The following is a 21,051-nucleotide window of genomic DNA, read 5'->3' as shown; positions in this document are numbered from 1 at the left end:
AAAGAATTACACGGTTCAGAGTCATAAACAGAGATTTAGTCTCAAGCTCTATGCAAGAGCTCTGTGTGACAGAATTTTGCTGCACGTACAGTCTCCGCTGAGCAGTAATGCATTATAGGTATTTAATTTGAAAGCTGTAGTCACTGACAGTATTAACCGGGTGTGTCGTAAGATCATAAAAATGTACCGTAAAAAACGTCTACCCGTACATTCAAACATTAACATGATGTTTGTTTGATACTGTACATAGTTAGGAGATGGGGTGGGGGACTCAGTCAAATTAACCACCATTAGCCTGACAAGATTTGTCTTGTTAGATGAGCTTAAACTGCAGTGCTGTTAATGTGGGGGCTTTCAAAGTCCACGGCAGAAATTTGATTAAAGCTCATCCCTCTACATCTGCCCTGTGCGGAGGCAGCCAGTTTTTTACTGTAATTGCACAGCGAGATGAGAACAGGCCATTAGTATCAATCTGAATAAAGATGCTAAAGAGTAAAGCGTGAGAACGAGTGTAGCTCAAGACGTCCTAATAAGCTGTCTGCAGCCACGCAATACTGCGAAACAGTTGGACCCTGCCCCAGTCAGCCATTTATTAAACTCATCAAATTAATTGAATTAGTCAAATTCAGCCCCTGTGTGGCTGTCTGTACGCAATTAAATGGTTTTAGTTTCTAGACAAAAGCTCTTTCCACTCTTTTAAGCAATATTGCATTCAGGCATTGTAAAGAATATTTTTTCATATTTATTTAGAAAGTGTATGTGCTTGATTTACCAGGTCAAAGATCAGACGTCCTGGTAAGGTTCAGGGAGACAGTGCCAGTCAAGACCCAAACTGAATGTCTACAGTTAGATCATGGAAAAACCAGATCAAGGCCTCCGGAGTCACTCAAACAAAACCCAAGGCAGAAAATGAGAGGCCATGGCCTGAGTAAGACTAAGACATGGAGGGAAGAGACACTGAAAATAGATGTCGCTGAGGCCTCTGGACTTCAAAATTGTAGTGATGTGGAAAATTTTGTTTTAAGACAGCAATACAGTCATGCTCGAGCACATCCAGCACTAGTGTCTGTGAAGGGGCACAAACTTAGAAATACAGTTAAGCCCCTAGCCCAGAGACCCTCAGGGGTGTCTCCCGTGGTCTTAACTCCAGAGTTTTTAGAGAAAACAAAGAGTCAAACAGTCCCTTTTAAAACAACAAAGCAACTGCTTCCCGTACCAGTTCTGAATGACAGATCAGAGATCCAGAAAACAGGTAGGAACCTCTGTTTCTGTGTATGCTTAGACTCATGAAGCGCAGTCATGTTGTATTATTTAGTGTTGCTTCTATAATCCCATGAAAACAGGTATAAAGGTTATGAGGTCGTATTCAAGAAAGAAAAGGCAGCCAAAGAGGCTTAAAATGGCATCTGAGTCCAGACACTCCCAAATACAGAGGTTAGGTCGAATATTTGTTATAGGCACTTAGTGGTCGAATATTCCTTGTGATTTAGAGCTTTTCTCTTCCAGTGGTTACCCAGTTGATCTGCCTTTTTGAATGGACTTCAATGACATATTATTTACCAGGGTAAGTCAAATAATTTGTTTCCAAAAGACACCACTCTCCAAGTGGTTTAAAGTGGGTTTAAATGTTAAAATGTTTTAAGTCCCATGGATTAATTTTCCCCTGATCGGATGCAAGTTTGGTGTCATTTGAGAGAACCACATCCCAGTTCGACACACCCATGGTGTCCGATTGGAATGTGGTTTTGACGCTACTCATGCAAAACACGCCACCTTACCTGATCCATGTTGTTCACTGTAGCCCTACTGACCAGACAAACAGGGAGATAAAGGATTTGAAGCATTCGTAGGCCTGGCACAGGATTCATTTAATTAGAAATACTATTACTGCATGTTATATGTGATGTTTTCATGTCACTTCTTGTGATATCAAACACAAGTTTTACTAAGAAATGAAGGTTTTGTGGTGTTCATTTTTTAAGAACAGAAGTTGGCCAGGGTGAAATGTTTCTGTGGTAATTTCAGAGACAGCATAGGAGTACTTTGTAGTTTTGTGTAAACGTGCACAGGCATACTATAAATATCCACCCTTATGCAACAACATATGGAACAAATTTTTCAAACTGGATAAAAAAAATCCTTATCGATTGGAAGCTTTAACTAAACCCGAACCAGACAGGTACTTAAACACGAAGGGGATGCCACGGACAGGAACAACACCACTCATGAAGATCAGATGCTTTGTTATTTCTATAGCACAAATTAAATGCCATAATACTGTTCAGGGCAATCTGGTGATGGCTTTGTCGAATGATGACACAAGTCAGTTTAATGTTCCGTCAGATATTGATCAAGATCTTACATGTACTTATTGGTCTGTTATTATTAGGCTATTAAAAGCTGCACCCAAGCACATGAACATAAGTTTATTGATCCATTGAGTCTGAGGTGTATTCATGAGGATCCGTGCAACTTCTCATCACGCCTGCTTGTCTGGCCTCAGTTGACCGCATTTCACTCCTTGCTTTATTGTATCTGAGAGATATTTTGGAGATAATGTATGTAAAAATATATTGACACTTTTATGTGGCTTACTGTACAATATGAACAGTAAACAATATACAGTAGATGATTAGATTGATTTTTAGGCTCTTATTAGTGGTAATTGCATGTATGAGAACAATCTGACACAGATACATTTATTAGATGTTTTTTATCCAAAGCGGCATACAAGCTTTAAATTTTTTGACTAGTATGTGCATTCAATGACATTCAAACCCCTTGACATTGTCATAACCTTACTCTACCTTTTAAGCTTCGGTAAAGCATGTCCTGAAATCCTTGTTTCACTTGCGCCTGAACATGCATTTGACTATTCAAGCCTGTCACGCCTGCTTTAAATTTAGGCTGCGGTCAACTCTCGTGACCCTCCTGAATCAGGCTCATCCAGACAAATCTTTCACCCCTCTGGCCTGACCTCCTTCTGGGTGTGTATCACCAGGCCGACACGCTCTGCAGAGGTGTCATCCCGTCATTCACGGCGCCACTAGCGCACCACATTAATCCCGCCTTCCATTGGTGTGTAATTTGGGATCCGGCTGCTGTCCGGCACTGTAATCCCTGCTGCTGGCCCATTGTCTTTGCCTCAAGGTGTTAGTCTCAGCCGTTACCTCACAACGCTTGTCCAACTTTAATTCAGAATGGGTCAGGACGTTGAGGGCACATTAGATAATTGGCCATTATTCACAGCCCGTAGGGAGCTGAATGCACACGGCGTAGTTTGGTGGTTTTTAATGTGGGGAAGGAGGTTGACAGACCCCAACCTCATTATAGAGGTTAACGTTAAATTTGTAATTAAACTGGATCATTTTGTCTCATGAGAGGAAATTATCACGCTTCACAGAGTATAAAATTTGACCATTCAGAGTCGAGTTTTCATCTCACTGCTTTTGGGATGCAACATACAAAAATGAGTTTTTGAATGTTTAAGCTGTTTTATTATTGTGTATATTTATAAGTGAAAAAAACTGATCTGAATGAAAATTCTACATATATTCTAATAAATTAATACAGTGGTGTTACATTAAGTCTCTTTTAAAGGCATATTTCACCTCAAAATGAAAATTCTGTCATCATTTACTGACTTTCTTGATATTTCAAACCTGCTGACTTTCTTCTGCAGAACAAAAAGGAAGATATTTTGAAGAATGTCTGTAACCATACAATGCTGGAACCCATTGAAATGCATTAGTTTTTGTGTTCACACAATGAAACTGAATAGGTACCGCCATTGTTCGGTTACCAACATTCTTCAAAATATCTGCAGAAGAAAGTCAGTCATACAGGTTGGGTGAGGAAATTATGATAGAATTTTCATGTTTGGTTGTAACATCCCTTTAAACTTCATTTGTAGTATCATTTTGGTGACATGAGGTGCTGTCATGATTTTGTTGTTTATTTCAGTGCTAAAATATCAAATATACGAGCAACACATTCTTTGGCATTGAGTCATTGCATTTGAAAGTGCGATTTAAATTTCTGAGTGATTTATTCCTTTTTTTACTAGTCCATTTGTTATGATTTTATGTGCATGTTTTATGCAGTAGGTTACTGCCGCTTAAGATCACTGACACTTCTTATTTTTCAGTTACAGAATCCAGGTTGACTTTTATTGCTGTCGTTTTTTCATATAAGACTTACTTATAATATATAATACTCGCACCTTGATCTTCTCTTTTGTCAAATGGTCAGTGCAGCGCACAGGGCATGACATACTCTAGGTTGACCTGAATATGTGAGGCTGTGCGTCCCCAAGGATTCACATCACACAGCAGAAGCTGTGATAGCATTGTTAGGGGCAGTGGGTGCGGTGCGATGTTGTTGTAACTGCTGTGTATTTGGTGTGGGTGCTTTAACTAGGAGCGGCTTGTGGACAGGTGGTTGCCTAGTCGCTGTTTGTTGCTTCAGTTTGCACCAGTCTCGATAATCCTTATATTATAAAGGGGGATGCAACTAGGCAGGTGAGGAGTAATCTATAATGAAATTGATAGCTAATCCTCATTTTGGTTAATCTGCCTGTCATGTTGCCATCTTGGCCTGAATTGGATGCCAGTTTTTACAGCTCAGAATCGAAAAAAACCCTTATGGGTCGGAGGCTGGTCAGAGGTTTAGACCGTTAATCTCTTGCAATAATTAACTATAATTAGAGACAAGCGTATTAAGGAACTCAAAAAGAGTAAGTCTAACTCACAAAAATGTTTTATTCTTGTGATGAAATGAAAACAAAAAGGCAGCAGCATAAAATGTTAGCGGTGGTTGTAAATATATGTAAATCGAGCAGAGCAGAGTTCTGAGCCCTGATTTATAACGACTGTCCGCATTACATAGCCTAAACATAATTTTATTTACTTTATTTAATAAAACCTTGCTACGCATATGGAATAACCGTTTTATAAAAGCAATAAACCCTGTGAAGGAGTGGGTTACAGTGAGCTAAGGGGGTTTTAGACACAACGCCCTTAGCTGTTATAAAATGCACTGTAACCCACTGCTTCGTGGGGCTTATTGCTTATGTATTTTGATATGTAAATTGTTGGTGTGATTTCTTTTGTTCTTACACAATTTGCAAGATCGTATGTAGCTAATATTCATCACTAACAAAGTCCTGTTTTGGGATATCAACGTTCTCATAGATTATTTTTATTACACTTCTTTAACATGAAAAGAATATTCTGAGGGGCTGTTGGACTATTTTGATCCTAAAACATCCTCTCAGTCTGTCTGAAGACAGATCTTGGCTTGGGGTATAGTTTTGGAGCTTCTTGAACAATAAAGCCGGATTTCTTTCAGAGGTTTATTCAGAATTAGACAGTTAATCTGATTTAACAATTTGATAAGTAGATTGATCTGGGTATAGACGTTCGTTGTTATGGTTCATCCTCTGTTGTTTTTCGTAAAGCCTTTAATACGTTTTTTTCTTTGTAAAGGGTTAGGTGATGGGCTTTAATGTTGTAGTTGCTCAGATTGGTAAAATATTTTTCTTTCTAAAGAGTTTATTTTGTTTTGATTTGGACTGATTAAGTTTATCGTTGTATTGCAGTATGCAAGTTATTGCAGTTATCTTTTCAGGCAAAATTTTATTTTCTTAGAACAACTATGTTATGTTAATGAAATCCTTTTTTCGTAAAACACTTACAATGCTTGTTTCATAAGTGAATCTGAAGATTTGCACTCTAATGGATGGCTCTTTAATTTAGTTTCAAGTGCTGTAGTGGCCATTTGTTTCATCAATGAAAGGCTTGAGACTGCTTTGGTAACTCTCTTACTTGTTGTCATTTCCATTTAGCAGGAAATTGATTTCTTCATTATGGCAGAGAGTAATCATGTGTTGTTTGCTAATACATTCAGTTAAAAGTCTGCTGTTGACACACTTTACTTAACATAAATTGATCAATAAAATTGACTTTTTAATAAAGATGCTGGTAGACCTTAAGCTTCGCGTTGTCTGTGGGAAGCCTTTTTCGTATTTAGATTTTAGGAACATTTTGGAGCCCAGCCTTTTTAGTGTTTCAGTGTGAAGGTTGTGTCATCAACCGTAGAAATAATGCTTTTTGCATATTTTTACGACGTTGAATCTGCTATGAAAAAAAATTCTCCAGTAGATTCATGTTTTGAAACTTTTTTGACCGTAATGGCTCCCAGTATTCATAATTGTCTCTGACTCATCAGAGACTTGTTGGAATTTGTTGCTGCATGATTCGGGTAAAATCGCTGCTGGATCAAAGTATCTAGTTCAGAGTCACAGACTACAGCATATCAGGACAGCCAGACGAGGTATAACAGCCTCTCATTGGCCTGATCCTCTCCACTGTGTTATTGTCAGACGACTCGTATATTACCTCACATTCCCCTTGTTTTGTGATGTAGATGCCTATAAAGTTGTCTGTCTCCACCATGTGTTTCTGATTTCAAGTAGTCTGAGTAGAGCTTGTGAAGTTCACATCTCTGAGGAGAACTACTAACCGTAGCAGGGATTACCTGAGCTATGAGCTTTGCTTGTCTTAATGCAATGCTCTAGTGTTGTCTCCTATTGGAGGATAGAAGATGCTTTTCTGACCTGAGTGCTAAATAATCATGTTTTTGAAGCGGCATCTACTGCCCTCTTGGTATGTTGAGGGGGTGAATTTGATTTCTTTGGTGAGTTTAAGGTTAAATCATCATTGAACCTTGATGCTTGTAGGAGCTCCATGCTGTTAGTGATTTGCTGCCTTTGAAACGCTGCAGACAAGCTAGTTTTTGTGATTTCATTGCGAGTCGTAAATTTAATCCTGGGCCCGGTACATTTTCTTATACTCCCGTGTGTGTTTATCTGTTTTTGGACTGTGTTCAGATTCAGACTTCAGAAGGTATTGGTCTTGTATTTTTGCATGACTTGTTTTATTGTAAGTGATGAATGCAAACTTTTCTTTGCTCTTATTAGTGTACAATTCTTTTCAGTGAATTACAAGTTGAAATGTTTTATGGCTTTTTGCACATACTGCTTCTGGTTTACCCAGAATCGAAACCTGCATAAATCCACAGATTTACACTTTCCACCGAAATATCTGTTATTCATTCATATCACATTTCCCATCCATGCTAGTTTGTTTAAATATTTCTACTAATATGTCTTTTCGGTTGCCAGGAATTGTCGTACTTTGTGTAACGCTTTCATTCCAGAGATTTTTCCCGCAATAAAACATACTACTTATAGTTAAAATAATAATTATTACAAAGCCAGAGGCACTCCCTATGGGGAAGTCAGGAGTGCTCTGTGTCAGCGCACCAAGAACCATTACTAAGTAAACAGCAAGCATGTTCTTAACAAGTTGATAGATTTGATCAGAGAAACCAATCATTCGTCTACTGTTTAATCCAGCTGCCAGCCCCCGGAATGATGGATGCCACATCTGTTTGTAGAAGTTTTTTTAGTGAAAAAAAAATCTCCCGGCTGTGAGAGAATGCGTGACTCCTCCTTTCTCTGGTTAAGTGTCAGAGCTTCCAAATGAGAGTAGGAAACGTAAGTGAAAATTGAATGCTTTAGAAGTGCCAGGAGTGAAGGGTGTTGTATGTGTGCCTGCGAGCGAATTTGTGTGCTCGCTAGAATGTAGGTGGTCTCGGCTTGTGTAAATATTGGAAGCTTTGAGACACAGTGTGTCAAAACACGCAGAGCTTGAAGTGCCACGCTAATGAATAGGGGCCACATGTGGAGTGCCACGGCGGTTTGTTTAAGCAAATGAGCTCTGCTGACAGACATCTGCCCTAATGTGCAGGCCGAGACAGCTCAGATGCAGCATTTATACACAGACACGCATGCTAACACCGCAAACGGCCCGTCTGCTGCGAAATGCTCTTCCCCTCCGTTGCTCTGTGTCGAGGGGGACCTCTGAGGCTTTTCAAAGTGGCGGAGGCTCTCTCTGCGCTGACAGACGGACGGTGCGAGAGAGGGGGTTGGTTGAATTATGCATGCGCGTTCTCACAACACTACACTTGCCTTGACTCATCGTCACACAAGCATCATGGGAAAGGCAATTGTTTATTTAACACTTTATTACTGTTGCCACGAATCCAACCCACTCACTGCAAAGTTTGCGAGCCTTTATTTTTTTAAATTGATGAGTCTTTAAACCGGTTAAAGGCCTTTTTGAGGTGGGAGATTAGCATGTGAACACAAGCCAGTGGTGCTAAATGTCTTGTAGTTTTCAAAGGATTCGGCACAATAAAAGAGGGATGAGTTATGAAGTACTAATGAATTGTCGTTGGATGCCGGACGTTATGAAGAATAGCGTTCAGTAGGAATTTTAAGTGTTGAGGTGTGCTTTTTGTAGAGTGGTTGACTTTTATCTTTTCAGTTTCATTGACTTGTAGCATTCATTTCAGATGTATCACCCTGCGTTTTGCATGTTTACATTTACATTTAGTCATTAACCAGACGCTTTTATCCAAAGTGATTTACAGAGAGTTCAGGGAGCAATAAACGATATGTCATACATGAGCAAAGTTTTCTGGTGCGTTTTTGCAGAATAGTTACGAAAGGTCTGAAGCAGGTGTGATTGAGACAATACCATGAACGTCAATGCAGAATCAAAAGGCTGAGCATCGAATCGCAAAAAATTGTGTAAGAACAACCCCGAGACAGAAACAGAGGTGATACCTTAGAAACTGAAAACAAGTGAGTGTTGTCATTTTCCAATAGGATGAAAGATACTTATGCATTGAAAGGATCAGCGCTCAGAAGTTTGTATGCTTTAGCCGAGCGAGGGATTACTTATGTAAAAGAACAAGGGGAGGTGTCGGTACAGGTGCCTCTCGCTGTTGAGAAGCTCCACTGGCTAACGTCCAGACGCACTCACGCATCTGAGGCTCCCCTCCCTTCCTCTGCGTGTCAGAGCACAAAGCCTGTGGGCTTTCTGACAATGAGAGCATCGCTGTCGCACCAGGAGAACACCTCGTAAGCAAACACTGTCATGGGTGTCCACAAAAGCGACCTGGGAGCGATGCACTTTTATGCCCATGAGTGCCTTGTTAAAGACACAATGACTCGCAGGCCTGGACAGCAGGTGTTACATTAAAGCACTGCTCTGATGTATTGTGGCCGTCTATCCGCACTAGGATCCATATTTGCTTTTTCTTTGACTTTCCAATCACACCCATCAAAGCATTGTTTTTGAGTGTACAGGAAAGTGCTGTGTTAAGCTTTGTTATCGATTATGTTTAGAGATCGCAGTGCATTCATGCTCGATATCAACCTGTTTTCTGTTTGCTCAAAGCACAACCACTCAGTATCTGGTTGTACTTCTGTGTGTTTGTGTGGTTGTGATATGTTTATAAACCTAATTGTTCATTTTTTTTTTTAATTCATTAGATTTGTAAATATACACTACCATATACAAGTTTTCCATATTTTAGAATGATAGTAAACTCATCAAAAATGTACAATACAAACAGCCCTATGCGAATTATGCTGTAACAAAAAGATTATTTGAACATTTAAAGAAATGTACTTTTCAAGCAGCTTCTCAAGGTCTCACACTTGAATGCTTTTTAAACAGTATTAAAGAAGTAATCTCTTCTAGACTTTTATTTTCTACTTTTTCCTATATGTTTTGTAAATGTTCGTTTTGTAATTAAAGAAATTAGTATGTAGGCACAATTATATTTTGTCTATAAACTAATTTTAAACATACACTTTTTGATCAAAAAGTTTTTAAGATCATAAGAAGCATTTTAGTCTAGTTACCCTACATTTATTTGATAAACATTTATATATTTGGGTGTATTGTGTCATTTAGTTTTACATTAACATTCAATTATTTATGAATTTGTATTATATATATATATATATAGATGTTTCACTGGATGCTTCTCTTCCGGTCTGTGTTGGTTGATCGGTCTGGTTAGTGGCTAATAATATAACTATTTATATTTTAATCTATTTATACTCATATCATTTTTTATCAATATTTTACTGTATAGGGATAGTATTAAATAAACTATTTGTTGAATTTCATTGTATATAAATCGTAATAAATAAACAGTTTGTTGAATGTATTGTGTAACTTTTAAGGGTAACACTTTACAACAAGGTGCTGTTTGTTAACAATTAGTTTATGCATTAACTAACATAAACTATCAAGGAGCAATACTTCTCAAGCATTTATTAATATTAATTCATGTTTATTTCAGCATTTACAAATACATTACTAAAATCAAATGTTGTCACTGTTACCATTAGTTAATGCACCATGCACGAACATGAATAACTGTCAGTAACGTTTGTTTATGTTGTTGCTTTGAAACTGTTCATAATAATTAGCAGTTTCATGTTACTAAACTTTGGCATAATGGCAGCGTGCACTCCAGCTGGCATGAACTACTCAGATTTGACCTGATGATATGTTATGATTTGAGAATGAAGAACAACATGTGTCATTGGTAGTACGGCATGTTTTTAACTGGTCAGTTTTACCACTTTTCCATTTGTGACCTGTAAACTGTCAAATCTTTTTTCTTATGACAACATTTTTTCTCTTTTGTATTCTTTATATTCAGGTTACAATTCTGTATCTCAGATTTTTTATGTTGGCTTAGACAGCATTTTATACATAAAAATTGTAATGAATTGAACGGTGGCAAGGCTTTGCGTATAAGGCCAGTAGATGTCAGTATGCTCCGCATTATTGCGGAATGATTGTTCGATTACATGTGTTACACAATAAACACACTGACTTCACAAACATGTTTACATTTATCAGCTATTTAGCTGTCCATTTCACTGTTAATGTATGAGCTTCCCAAAACAGATCTGTCTTTGACTCAAATGTGTATGAATAAGACATAATACAACCGAAGGCTCTTCTGACATTTTTGGATCATTGCAAATAATTTTTTAAGATGCTTTTTTATATTAGCCATACACCTGAATCTGATCAGAACCTTTGGTTTGCTTGTTTTGTGTTGATGCTATGTTAAGATCAGCAGGACATCAGATTTCCCACGTCCTCTTTGCTCTTTATTACCTTGCAGGGCAAATGCTTAGACTGGCTGAAGAATCAAGCTTCCTTAAGCCTCTATAGGGGCTGTGTGACGACAGTACTGTCATCAAGCGTAGCCCTCGCAATCCCGTCTCCTCCTTCACTATGTGTTAATATTTGCATTTAAGCTATTAGACTGGCGAGAGACAAGGGATTGCCATTGGAAAAGAGAACATGTTGATAATTGCCGTACGGCATATCCTGCTGTGCCGTTGAGCGGCGTGTCTTTGTTAGAGGCCGTTTGCAGAATTAGGAGCGAGACTGAGGCGTTAAAGCTAGAAATAATGAGAAGGCAAACAGGATTATTGACAGACACACAAAGGGAGCTTTAGAGGTGTCTCCACCAGCTGTGTGAACGAAGCACACTCTCCTGTGCACTGGGAGGTACATACGATCTGAAGCTGTTAACCCTGTCGAGTTTGAACGGATGCCTAGCTGTAAACTGCACGCTTTGGATTCACGTGATATGCCATTTGATCCAGGCATAAGCACCTCTTTTTCCTTTACCCTTATTTTAGAGTGCTTTATTTGAATATGTTCTCATTGTCTGTTAATTGGTTTTCATCGGTGACCCACTTTTTGCCCATGAGGCCTCGGCTCCCCTGTTGTGCATCTCCAGTCATGTGTCCAATTATGCAGTGAAATGGGCAGGAAGGACGTTGTATCCCCGAGTTTGTCAGTTGTCCGTTGCGCCATTTCTAATCACCCTCCTCTTTTAGAGAGCCGGGATGTCACTGTGCTCACTTCACCCATCACCTTTTTTACTAAACCAATCCAACATGGTAGTTCATTTATTTTTAGGTAGGGGGCGATGTCAGCCTACACTTTTTGCTTACCTGCTCTTTGTCTCTTGTAGTCTCACTTAATCAAACGGATGCACGCCACTATTTACCGTCTGTGAGGGTCTTCCAAAGAAGTAGTTGTCTGTAAGTTTGCCTGTGCGAGGACATCTGCGTCTGACTCTCTCATCCAGTGCAGGCTAAGCTGTTCAAACTCTTGGAGGCTTTCAGCAATTAACAATGCAAACACCAGCAAATATCTCCCCTTTGTATCAAGCGAATAATTTGTCTGGCCTAGCAGTTTTCAGTGAAAATGCATTGTGTACCGAGACAAGGTAATGTATTGTGACGCACTTGGAAGGATTTGGGAGTTTGAAAGTGTGAGGGAAGATTATGAGGGCGCCTTGCCGGAGAGGCACAGAAAATGAAAAAGCAAACACTTCAGACCCCCCAAAACTAATTGTGGGACTAAAACAACAGTTTCCCAGGGGACTTACTCGCTTTTACAGAAGTGCGAGCTAACAGCTCAACACGTAGTGACCTGTCAAGGCCCATGTCTAGACCAGCATGACCTTTTGAAATCCTGTTTGATTTTAAAGAAAATACTAGTTTCAAATAGTTGAAAGATTAAACTCAGGAATTGGTGCAAATAACAAGTCATTAGTACCTAGTAGGTTAGATGTTTTCTGCTAAAGACAAAGAATTAAAATGATTTTTAGTCACGCAACTATGGGTCATTGGACGTCGTCGTCTCTACTCCAAGCCTGTGGCTTGAGAGGTCCACTTCATATTGCTTAAGAAAAGGAAATTAATTCCCGGCAGTCAATATGACTAAGAGTTTGAGCCACTTTCAAACTGAGTTTGGAGTGTTGTTTTATATAAGCAACTAGATTGCTAATGGCAGCCAGGGTGTTACTGGTAACGACAGAGAAAGCTTAAGGATTCCCCTTCTCACACGCTATCACATGAACAAAAGAGTTGTGCTCTCTCACACTCTTATGCTCACAGCGCATACACAAACACACGGCACAAAGACCGATTGGATCAGAAGCTATGAGAGTAATCCAAGAGCAAACAAGGGTGGGGAGCTGGGAGATGTAAGTGGGCCAGCGAAATTGGGGAGAGGCTAGAAATGCATTGCTCTTGTATATGTAAATATGTGAGCAAATGTTTTTGTGAGAATCAGTATATCTAAAATTTCTGAAAGTAATTTTTTTTCGGGTCAAACATTGGATTATCATTACGATCTGTCACTTTTGCAGTTTGGTAGCGCAAGATAAATATGAATAAGTGATTTAATCACACAAAGATACTGATCCGTTTCTCTTATAATACCCTTTTATCACCGGGTCTGTTTATGTATAATCTTAGTGTTATTCATCTGTTTTCAACAGATTGCACCATGTTTTCACTTGTAAGTTATTTTTATAGGTATTTCCGGTGATGTTGGTATTTTGGTAATAACTGACTTGCATGGTTTATTCGCAACATCTTGTTTTCCTGGTGTATCTTGATTCGTTTAACCTTAAACAATGAGTTTAAAATGACCCATTCTTGTCTTTGACAGCATATTTATTTTATTGTCCTTTTACACTGAAATACTTTTAGTTAATCATCTTTGTCCACAACCAGATTAATTGAAGGAGACATACTCTTGTGTCAATTGTGGACAGATGCATTTAAGAAAAATGTTAATCTATAAATTAAATTCATGGTCAATATAAATAAATACATGTAGATATTTACTAAATATGCATACATGAATGTGTATGATTTTATAAAGGAAAAATAAATATGCACAGTTCATATGTAATGTAAACACAAACTTCTTATTTTTACCTTTATTCTCTGTTTTCATCAGAACAAAGAAATGTCTCCAGATTTGAAACAACTCGTAAATGATGACTTTTAGAAAATTTGGGTGAATTATCCCTTTAAGTGACCCACTTTTGAAATGAAAGGGATAGTTCAGCCAAAAACCTAAAATTGTTCCAAATCTGTACTATCCCTTTACAGATCTGAACTATCCCTTTAAGCTAACCCAACATGCATTTTATAATGTATGGCTAAATAAGTATTGATCATTTATCAATTTTACCACACTGTAATTCACATGACATGGGATTTATTGGTTGACTGTTTGTAAAATGAAAAGATAAAGTTGCATTCCATATTATGTAATACACAGAGAACTTTCATTATACCTTATTATACCTTATGTATTTGTATTCCAAAAGCTACTGTTATCCCAAATCCGACTAGACCGAACTGAGAAAAACATCAAATGCACACAATGGGACTCATTTATCAATCTAACGTAAATGAGCGCAGATCTGTGTGCAGAAATCATCTTACAAAAGGGTTTACAAGTGATTCATCACACATTCGTATGCCGCCAATCTCATTGTACGAATGATCGTACCTTGATAAGCAAGGCGGTTGAAATCGGTCGTAATATACATATCACGCCCCTGTAAATTAAGGGTGTAGACTCCTCGCCCCTAGATTTTTCCACATGGAGAAACATAATCTTGCCAAAAAGAGGTACCTTTCCGATTTATAAATTGGAAGTTTAACCTTAAAAAGCGGAATCAAAGGAAGAAAAAAAACAGTTTGGAAAGAGATCACAACTGCGGTCAACAGCGTTGGTGTAGTGAGCTGAACTCCAGTTGAGGTTTGTATTTTTTATTGGACATTTACTGGATATTTAGGTCTATGTTTTGTAAACATGTCAGTTTATTTTATTAATAGTGTTTCAATATTATTTTTACACTGAAAGTATTGTTGTTGCTTTAAATTACTTTGGTTGTATTATGCATTTAAATGTAAACAAAATGAATCTGACTTCAGTCTTGGAATAACTTGGAGTTAATGTAAAAACAAATGTAGATATAAGTTACTGATTGTTTTTGCGGTGCAATTATACAATAATGTTTATATGTTTCTATAGCCTTTAGGTGAAGAAAAAATGGTCTGTGGCGGAGGAGACAGATGCATGTTTCTAAGCAGGATAAAGGTTTAAGATCTAATGCTGCTAATCTTGCATTTCAGGCTGCTTAAATCAAGCACACACAGTTTTATGTTTGCTTCATTTATTTTTTCTCTTTCAGATCTGTCAGAGGCAGGACCAGAAGTCTTCAGCCCCCACAAACCGGCCTGGAGCCTGCCACACAAAGCCAGGCAACCTCGAGCTGTGACCCAGTGTCTGTCTTCCACCTCATCGAACATCTCACTAATTCATTAAAATGCATATTTGTCAAACAAAGAAACTATCATCTTGCAAATTGGTAAACTTACTCATTGCTTTAAACACATTTATTGTGCATTTTAACTGTGGTAAATGATCTTAGAAGCAGCCTAAAAGCTCATGAAAGCCTTTTTACACCAAAGCACCCGTTAACCTTGTAATTTCAAACAATTAAATTATCATAAAATTATAGTACGCGAACTTAGACCCGTCAGGAGATTTGATCGTAGCATCCGCTCACATCCACTTTGATAAATGGCAAGTTCTATGTGGAAATGACCGCGTGCCCTGTTTCCGATCGTACCTCTGTTTCATAAATGAGGCCCACTGATGCTGCTAACTTTAATGTGCTTAAGCCCGCCTCTCCTGCTATGTAAGGCTAGGACCATTGAGTGCACAAAGTGCCCAACATAATGTTTTTATTCTTTCAGTTGAACAGATACATCATCGGGGTACTCTGTGTCTTCTCTAATGTAAAAGCAGCATGTCTACTTACAGAGCAGAAAAATATAACTGCTGTGTTTATATTGAGGAAGATTAACACATTCGGGGTGGGAAACAAAGACTGCAAGAAAAAACGTGGAGAATTGTTACGCATATGCCGCTCTGTTTACCGTAGTCCTCGCTGTCTAGTGCTTTTAGCCTGACCTGATTGGGACCCTTTGTCCTCGAATTCTCTCTCAATAAATGGCAAAAGGTCGCTGGTTTATTCAGGGGATTGGAGTAGTGCTGTTTATTAAGCGTAGATGGTGTATCTTCTCATGCCCCTTCAATGACGAAATGTCTTGGCAAGGAGTTCAGTTTCACTTTCAGCGATGCCGTCATGGGTGATTTGACTACTAAAGTAACATTCTTACAGAAGAGTAGTAGAGAAAAATGTGTTTTCAAGCTCCCTTTCCTTGTCAAACATCCAGATTTTTATAAGATATAGAAGCGTATTGGTACAGTTTGTTCATGAGATGTTATAGATTTTTATGTTGCTGATAAATTGATACAGTACATTTGATAAATGTTCATGACCTTTGCGGTTCAAAAGTTAATTGTCCAGTTTGTGAAATTTAGAGGGATCTAACGGTGAGGTTGCGGATTGCAACCAACGGCTCACTCCACCCCTCTCCCTCCCTTGTGAAGCACTATGGTGGCAGACACCGAAGATATCATCAGCTTCTTTGCCGAAGCAGATAACCTATTTATGAAACGTGCTCTGTTGAGCAGTTTTTCCCTTTAGGGCTACTGTAAATACAATGACAAATTCCATGCAGGGGACAATACCATGATATCTAATGCTGGGTTCACACCAAAAGTGAGCAATCACGTTCCGCGCTCTCTCGTGGGAAAAGTTCATCGTTTTCGTCTGAGTGACACCATCTGACAAATATTTGACACTCACACACTCTTCACTAGCTGGCCTCCGTTACAGTCACCCCCCTTAACCTCACTCCCATCCGGGTCACGGCACCAATGTAACCGGTTCTACTCGCCCCGTTCTGCGTGGGCCTCGAACCGACGTCCGGTCCGGATGGGAGACAGGCGCTCTAACAAGGAGGCTAAAGCGTCTGTCGCTAGAGCGCCTCTGTTGTTAGGGGAGTGAGGTTTACACACTGCACGGCTCTTCACTAGCTAGGCTCTGTTACATCTGCCAGTAATCCACATAACTTCACATGCGAGATCTTATTATGAAGCTGTCTCCTGCATGCCTGATGTTTTGCTTGTGCGCAGATGTTTCCCTTCAGTCAGCAAGAGAATCTGGATGCATCTCTATTAGTGTCAGTAAGATAGGCAACTGACAAATAAGCAACATCAGAAAGCCTTTCTTACCCAAGACAATAGCTATCTGTCTTGTCTTGCAATGTCTCTAAAGCCCTACCAAATACCCTAAATAATGAACTGAATAACACTTGAAATAAACACACTGTTTTGACAGAGACAACATCTTGTTTGCTCTCTCTGGACTTTTTAGACTAATTTAGAATGGTCATAGCCCAGTAGCCTTGTTTGCATAGCCCCTTTACAAACACACAACCACCCACAGCACCGAAGGTATGGACAGAAAAGACAAACCGTCACATGAACAAGAGAATATGTGCACAGACACCAGTCGTGACAGAGCAACCTTTCTAATCTTGTGACCTTTTGTACGTTATTTGCATGTGCAACATTCCTTCCGTGTCGCTGTGGTGTTTGAGCGCAGGAAAGGGTGTATCGCTCTTCATTTATTGACACTATCTGTTTTGCTTGGATGGTAGAATCACTGATGCTGCTGTATACTCTACTGTCTGATTTTTATCTGTGTCTGTAATCTCACCTGTTTTTTTCCTATTTACTTCTAAAGGAAGTCACAGCAACAAGTGTTGTCTCAACTCATTATTTATAAAAAAATTAATAGGGAATGTGTGTTGTAACATTCTCTATCTTCATCATGTACTTGCTAACATCCACGGACCTGATTGTTTGTTCAGTTTGTTGACAAAAAAGTAGACACCTGTCCACACCAGCCATATCAGCTCAGGACAGCTTTACGTAAGCCACCCAGGATGAGCTTCAAATCACCTGTAAAGTCTTTTTGAGCCTTAACTGAGGACTAATTCTGTAGTTTGTCTTCCATCTCTGGTTTAGTGCACGTACAGTGCCACTAGTTGGCAGAGCTTCTGGCCAATGACCCCTGGAAAGACCATTCATCCTTTTTCAAATAAAAGATTTTGAAATTTCTATATGAGATTTGTCTTTTACCACGGTATGTTTAATCATTGTCTTCAACAACAACTGATATTGAAAAAGAATTAATGAAAATAAAAAACGTACTTAAATTTAAATGATCAATTTTAAATAAAAAAAGTATAAATTAACTAAATTGGCATTTACGTTATTTTATAACATGATTAATAACAATGATTTATATGTAATTAAATAATGATTTAGAGTCAACTGAATAAGTTTTCTACTTCTGTGTAAGATACAGTGATTTCATAGAAAGTTTTATTATATTATTATGTTATCTAGAATTATTTACAGTATTTTAACTTGCCCATGGTAACAATGATGATTTTGTCTCAATCATGGAAGTGCTGACAATATTTATCCTTAAATGGCAAATAAAGTCATTGTTTTCCATTGCATTTGTAGAAAATGAAAACTGGATATACAGAAAAAAGATGTTCTGTTAGTTTGTATTCATTTTTAAGCACAGATGTAATATCTACATGTACTGTATTTAGCAAAAGTTCAAAAATATTTTTTATGTGATAACCTTGATTTTAATTTGTGTGTCCTGTCATGCTGTCAGTCTTGTCACTCCTAGGTTTGATTTTGGTAAAATTCAACAAAGACTGGACTGGGATGACCACAATACATCTTGAATTATATTGATTGAAGTGAAAAATTGGAACGATCTCTTAGATTTTTCTGCGGCAGTAGATTTAATCTATTTGTCTTGTGTCTAAAATACAAGAAAAGTCCTCGGTTTTCTTTCATGACTCTCAGTTTCAGTGTTTTGTTTCATTTATTTACTTATTTATCTGCACTTTGTGTTGAGCGGATTCCCAAACATATACTGTAGCTTTCATTCGGTTAATGTGTCAGATAATCGGTGATGAAACGGATTGCATATCCTGCTATCCTGAACCTTTCAGTAAGTCACCGGGTGGATGTGTAAGGTGACTCACAAAGTCAATCTGCTTTAGTTATTTTTATTTGCGCAGTGGATCTGGCCAATTAGCAATACAGGCTTTGCCAGGCAAGGCGTGCAAAATGACAAACAAGGTTGTATTGTACTTCTCCTCCTTTAGCCAGGTAATCACTTCTAGATGCTCTTATCCTCTCTGCCTTCTCTATCAGTCACTGGTGGCCTGATCTCCCGTAAGCTGTATTTGTCAAACTAAACGCTTGATCTGTGCGCAGGCGGCAGCCGGAGGTGAGCTCTTGGGAGGCGAAATCTTAATTGGGATTTTAAAGAGGACCAATGTATTAGCCAAAGGCTTTGCATTTGCTTTTTCCAGGCTAATCCCAAAATCTTCCCTCACAGTATATGGGATTGGAAACCTCTCCCGGGAACAACATTAAAGTGGCAGAGGTGAGTCTGGGATAGGCCTTGTGGTTCATGGTGTGATAAAACCATAGACGTGTAATAAACAGTTACTAAAAACATATTTGCCCTTTGCAAACATGTACATTTACATTCTAATAAAAGTATTTATGTCACAACCATAGAATTTCAAAATGTTACTTTTCAAACTTGAGGAATTGAGTTATATTTGCATAGAAACATCATGCCTCAATGGTTTGTGTATTACAAATAATCAACATAGTAGATTACGTAATCATATATAATAATTGATATACATTCAATAGAACTTTATGAAGTTTTATGAAATTCAGATTATACAGATTTATTTATGCAAACCACCATGATAAAACTGCAGTAACCGTAATAAGCCAGTAGAGGGGCTTGACACTCCAGATGGTTAAAAAGTGGCAGCCATTCTCCTTTCCTACACCCTAACCTGTCTATATATGAATAGGCCAGTCCCTGTTCGTAAATTCAGAGTAGTATCCACTCCAGATAGCCCCTGTTGAGTCTTTTCTGTCAAGTCATAAGTTCATTCATTTGTTATTTTGGTAAAATAAATGGAATACGTGCTGTAGTAACAGAACTGGTCCATGCGCGGTAAGCATAAACAGTGCCTCCAGCTAAAACAAATTGGTTTTCCACTTCCTTAAATGACTAATGCCTTTAAAGGAGTTCTGATGCGAGACTTGAACTCTTGGTCCTACGAGAGGAAGAAATCCGCTTTTGTAAACTCAGTCTGGTCATTTGGCTGTTATATACCTGACAGGGGATCAGTTGGGACATTGCAGATCACAGATCCTTTTTAAAGCAAGTAATTTCTTACGCTTGTCCTCAAAACAACCAATGCCTAATTTTTAACCTCGTCACGTGACTAAGGAATCTGCTCCCTGTTTCCTTTGACCTGTACAGTTGCTGTACTATAGATAAAAGACAGAAGCGAGAGCTGATTGGTCGCTGATGGGTCACGCATATGCTGCAAGAACCCTGGTTGGTTTACGCCTTGCTACAACACTTCCTGCATTCCCTCTTGTTGCTGCACACACGCTAAGATGCCGTATTAGGATTGGAGGCTTAAGAAAGGGGCCGCCCTTGGTGTATTAACATCTGATTGGCTGGATACGCTCCACAGAAAATCAGAGCAAAGAGGTGGAGTATTGAACATTCAAGCTGCATGAAAGCTTACAAGATACACATGCTTTTTTCATGGGCTCATTTACAGTCATATTTTTCCCGCACTATACAAACACAAACAGGTTCACACGCTGAGACATTAACTGGCTTTAATAATGGAGATGTGTGACACAAAAATGAAGTCATTAGAAGGCTATGTATTTGTAGTCCCCAAATCCCACCCCAACAGTTTTTTTATAATGATGTCCTGGTTTTTAAAGACATTTATTGCAGTACGAATTTGGATAGGGATCAGCATTGTTCACTTTGCAAAACTTTGTTGTGATCAATTAGTCTTATATAAAAATATGCCTACAATGGAGTTTCATTCGCCAAATTTGAGCTTGTTTTGTGTTGTTCTGCCATTCCAGCACACCATATATCAGCCTCATAGGCCTCTAATCCAACGGATAAAAGATTAATACATCCTTCCTTTTCTTAGCGAACTCTGATCCGTGGTATGTATATAATGCAATTATTAATTTTTATTGTTGCTTTTATCCAAAGCCACTCAGTGATTTTGGACCCCAATTTTCTACAGTTGGATTTGTTTTATTGGAGTCAACCAGATGTACTTTATGATCAAGGGACACCGCCATAATGTAGTTCCAGCACTTGACTTAGTCTAAGTCTTAGACCTCTGAATCTCCCAATTTGGCCCTTCTAAAGCCCACCCTCTAGTCTTAGATCAGTCAATCCCCTCTCCCTACCATAATG

The sequence above is a fragment of the Barbatula barbatula genome, assembly GCF_947034865.1.
Source record: "Barbatula barbatula genome assembly, chromosome: 19".
NCBI lineage: Eukaryota > Metazoa > Chordata > Actinopteri > Cypriniformes > Nemacheilidae > Barbatula > Barbatula barbatula.
This window is presented reverse-complemented; position numbering follows the sequence as displayed.